A 5000-nucleotide genomic window follows, 5' to 3' on the forward strand; every position below is an offset into this window, starting at 1 on the left:
GAACAAGTGAATCATTCATTATTGTTATTTAATAATTTATAGATAATTAATAGATTGTGGTATGACTTTGAAAGAAACGTTCCCAACAGAAATGGTTAAAGAAGGGGGTTTTGAGCTCAGGCCTATCAGAATCAAAACAAAAATGATTATACATATTTTGTCCTTATTCGATAGTTTGAGGAAACTTTTTTTTGTGTTTTATCATGCACGTGTTTTTTCTATGGATGTATTTTGGTTCATGTACGTAATTGTTCGTGTACGTGTTTGCTAGTACGCATTTTTCGTGTACGTTTTTTTTTTTTTTTTGTGGACATGCTTTTAATTTTTTTTCTTGTTCTTTTTCTTTATTTTTACAAATCATGTACGTGTTTTTCGTGTACGTATTCTTGTACCCGCGTGCGTGTGTCTGTTTCAAGAATTCGCCAAGCCACGACTGCCGATCCGTGTCCGCCATTTTAAGGATGGTAGGATGTCGGGTTGGCTGAGAGAGAGAGAGAGAGAGAGAGAGAGAGAGAGAGAGAGAGAGAGAGAGAGAGAGAGAGAGAGAGAGAGAGAGAGAGAGAGAGAGAGAGAGAGAGAGAGAGGGGGGGAGAGAGAGGGGGGGAGGGAGATGGAGAGGGAGAGGGAGAGGGAGAGGGAGACGGAGCAGACGGGAGAGAAAAAGGTAGGCAGAGGATATAGAATGAGTAGAGAGAGGGAAAAGATGAGGTAGAGAGGGAAGGAGAGAGGGGAAGAGGGAGACAGACAGGAAGAGAGGGAGAGAGAGAGACAGGAAAATGGAGAGAGAGACAGGAAGAGAGGGAGAGAAGGAGAAGGAAGAGAGGGAGAGAAGGAGACAGGAAGAGAGGGAGAGAGAGATAGAGCGACAGGAAGAGAGGGAGAGATAGAGATAGAGAGGGAGAGAGAGATAGAGAGACAGGAAGAGAGGGAGAGAGAGATAGAGAGGAAGAGAGGGAGAGATAGAGAGACACGAAGAGAGGGGGAGAGAGAGAGAGACACGAAGAGAGGGATAAGGTAGAAGAGAGAGAGAGAGAGACACGAAGAGAGCAGAGAGAGCAGAGAGGAGACAGGAGAGAGTAGGGAGAGAGAGAATGAGAGACAGGAAGAGAGGGAGAGAGAGAATGAGAGACAGGAAGAGAGGGAGAGAGACAGGAAGAGAGGGAGAGAAAGAAACAGGAAAAGAGGGGGAGAAAGAGAGAAACAGGAAGAGAGGGGGAGAAAGAGAGAGAGAGAGAGAGAGAGAGAGAGAGAGAGAGAGAGAGAGAGAGAGAGAGAGAGAGAGAGACAGGAAGAGAGGGAGAGAAAGAGAGAAACAGGAAAAGAGGGGGAGAAAGAGAGAGAGACAGGAAGAGAGAAAAGGGTAGGTAGAGGGATATAGAATGAGAGAGAGAGGAAGATGGAGGAGGGAAGGGAGAGAGGGGAAAGAGGGAGACAGACAGGAAGAGAGGGAGAGAGAGAGACAGGAAAATGGAGAGAGAGACAGGAAGAGAGGGAGAGAAGGAGAAGGAAGAGAGGGAGAGAGGGAGACAGGAAGAGAGGGAGAGAGAGATAGAGAGACAGGAAGAGAGGGAGAGATAGAGATAGAGAGGGAGAGAGAGATAGACAGGAAGAGAGGGAGAGAGAGATAGAGAGGAAGAGAGGGAGAGATAGAGAGACACGAAGAGAGGGGGAGAGAGAGAGAGACACGAAGAGAGGGAGAGAGAGAGAGAGACAGGAAGAGAGGGAGAGAGAGAATGAGAGACAGGAAGAGAGGGAGAGAGAGAATGAGAGACAGGAAGAGAGGGATAGAGAGAGAGAGAGAGAGAGAGAGACAGGAAGAGAGGGAGAGAGAGAGAGACAGGAAGAGAGGGAGAGAGAGAGAGACGAGAGACAGGAAGAGAGAGAGAGAGAGACGAGAGACAGGAAGAGAGAGAGAGAGAGACGAGAGACAGGAAGAGAGAGAGAGAGAGACGAGAGACAGGAAGAGAGAGAGAGAGAGACGAGAGACAGGAAGAGAGAGAGAGAGAGAGAGAGACCAGAGACAGGAAGAAGAGAGGGAGAGAGAGAATGAGAGACAGGAAGAGAGGGAGAGAGAGAGAGAGAGAGAGAGAGAGAGAGACAGGAAGAGAGGAGGGAGAGAGAGAGAGAGAGAGACAGGAAGAGAGGGAGAGAGAGAAAGAGAGAGAGACAGGGAAGCAGAGGGAGAGAGAGAGAGAGGAGACAAGAAGAGAGGGAGAAGAGAGAGAGAGGAGACAGGAAGAGAGGAGAGAGAGAGGGAGACAGGAAGAGAGGGAGAGAGAGAGAGAGAGACAGGAAGAGAGGGAGAGAGAGAGAGAGAGAGACAGGAAGAGAGGGAGAGAGAGAGAGAGAGAGACAGGAAGAGAGGGAGAGAGAGAGAGAGAGAGACAGGAAGAGAGAGAAAGAGAGAGAGAGAGAGAGAAAGAGAAAAAGAAAGAGAAAGAGAAAGAGAGAGAGAGAGAGACAGGAAGAGAGGGAGAGAGAGAAAGAGAGAGAGACAGGAAGAGAGGGAGAGAGAGAGAGGGAGACAAGAAGAGAGGGAGAGAGAGAGAGGGAGACAGGAAGAGAGGGAGAGAGAGAGAGAGACAGGAAGAGAGAGAAAGAGAGAGAGAGACAGGAAGAGAGAGAAAGAGAGAGAGATAGAGAGACAAGAAGAGAGGGAGAGAGAGAGATAGAGAGACAGGAAGAGAGGGAGAGAGAGATAGAGAGACAGGGAGAGAGAGAGATAGAGAGACAGGGAGAGAGAGAGATAGAGAGACAGGGAGAGAGAGATAGAGAGACAAGGAGAGAGAGAGATAGAGAGACAAGGAGAGAGAGAGATAGAGAGACAGGGAGAGAGAGAGATAGAGAGACAGGGAGAGAGAGAGAGAGATATAGAGACAGGGAGAGAGAGAGATAGAGAGACAGGGAGAGAGAGAGATAGAGAGACAGGGAGAGAGAGATAGAGAGACAGGTAGAGAGAGAGATAGAGAGACAGGTAGAGAGAAAGAGAAAGAGAAAGAGAGAGAGAGAGAGAGAGAGAGAGAGAGAGAGAGAGAGAGAGAGAGAGAGAGAGCGAGCGACAGGAAGAGAGAGAGAGAGAGAGAGAGAGAGAGAGAGAGAGAGAGAGAGAGAGAGAGAGCGACAGGAAGAGAGAGAGAGAGAGAGAGACAAAAAGAGGGACAGAGACAGAAAGAGAGAGAAAGAGAGAGACAGAGACAGGAAGAGAGGGAGAGAGAGAGACAGACAGACAGAGACAGGAAGAGAGGGAGAGGGAGAGAGAGAGAGAGAGAGAGAGAGAGAGAGAGAGAGAGAGAGAGAGAGAGAGAGAGAGAGAGAGAGAGAGAGAGAGAGAGAGGAAGGAAGAGAGTGAGAGAGAGAGACAAACAGACAGACAGAAACAGGGAGACAGACAAAGAGAGAGAGAAAAAAAAGAAAGAAAGAAAGAGACACAGACAGAAAGCGAGAGAGGGAGAGAGAGAGAGAGTCCTACAGAGGATGTCATGGCGCTGTATCCTAGTGGACGGGAAGTGTGGTAGTGAGTGTTTCGTACCTGCGTGGGAACTGACCTTGTGTGTGTGTGTGTGTGCGTAGGTGGTCAGGTAGATAGGCCTAGGGAATCGCGGCTGTTACTTTTCATTCAAGGGAGTTTGCAGAGGTCGCTATTATAGTTGTGTGTGTGTATATATATATATATATATATATATATATATATATATATATATATATATATATATATATATATATATATTATTTTTAGTAATTATTGTTATTTTCGAACATGGCGTCCTTTTAGATAGATTTTTTTGTTTGTGTAGGTGTTGGTAAGGTGAGAAAATTAACACAAAAAGAAGTTTATTATGATTTTTTTTTGGGGGGTGGGGGGTGGGGGTGGAATTTCAATGTATAGATCTAATAGCCCGTTTGCTCAAAGGAATTGTCTAACGTCTATCGATTCTTGACGCAGTTTTCCCGACGCCAGAATCTTCACGACTGTAGGAAGCCTTGACGTAACTCTAGGGCTTTTAATTTCAAAAATACAACGTACTTATCCTTTAACCTTATTTTGATATAACAATTGTATTTTTTTTCGTTTTTTGTGGTATTATTCCTTAGAAAAGGATTTTTCACGATTTTTTTTAAGAATACGACCGTAAATAAACAAAATATAGACGAAGGGAGATAAAAAAAAGCATCGTAATGATATAGCTAATCAAACCCAGATAATTTATCGTAATGGGAAAACAAATTATTAAAAAGGAATGTCGAAAAAATATAGAAATTAGGGATAAATAAAAAAAGATTGATGAGTCAAAACCCCAAATTTACCGTAATGGGAAAACAAAGGATGAAGAAAGACGAGAGAATTAATAAAAGAAAATAGTTATACATGAAAAGATAAATGAATCAAAACCCAACATTTATCATGATGGGAAGGAAAACAAATGATAAAAAAAGAAAGACGAAAGACTTGAAAAAAACAAAAAAATAAAAAGTAATAAATAAAAAAAAGATAAAAACGAACGACTCAAACGCCGATCCTCCCCCCTCCCCGCACCGCACCCCCCCACCCCCACCCCGACGGAAGCTTAACCCCCCCCCAACCTAGGTTAACCCCGAACGCCCTCGAAGAGCCAATGGAACCTCATTTAGCAGCAGTTATTGATCGTTCGGCCGTGATTGGCAGCCCTCGCGTTGATTTATGAGGTAATGACGGACCGTGAGGCTGCGTTAAGAGCTTGCATTCATAGATTCGAAGGCGCGGAGGTCGGGGAGGCGTGTGCGAGTGGCTTGTGTGCGCGCGGGGCTGTGCGTGTGTACATGTAGGCCTCGTGTGTACGCGTGTGTACATGTAGGCCTCGTGTGTACGCTTAGGTGGTTGGGGGTGTTCGCTGGTTCAAGGGAGGGAGGGGGGGGGGTGTACGCGTTTTTGGAGGTGGTTTGGAAGGGGGGGGGTGTAGTCCGGGTGTAGGTATATTGTACAGGCGCTTATATGTGTACACGTACTCGATCGCTTACTTATT

At 45.9% G+C, this 5000-nt stretch overlaps 1 protein-coding gene across 1 annotated transcript in view; it reads left to right on the top strand.

Moving 5' to 3' along the window:
• LOC113823456 (mitogen-activated protein kinase kinase kinase 1) overlaps positions 1-5000 on the top strand; it is a 147314-nt gene that overhangs the window by 1166 nt on the left and 141148 nt on the right. The window lies entirely within an intron of this gene.

This window comes from Penaeus vannamei, chromosome 39 (genome assembly GCF_042767895.1).
Source record: "Penaeus vannamei isolate JL-2024 chromosome 39, ASM4276789v1, whole genome shotgun sequence".
NCBI classification, from domain to species: Eukaryota; Metazoa; Arthropoda; class Malacostraca; order Decapoda; family Penaeidae; genus Penaeus; species Penaeus vannamei.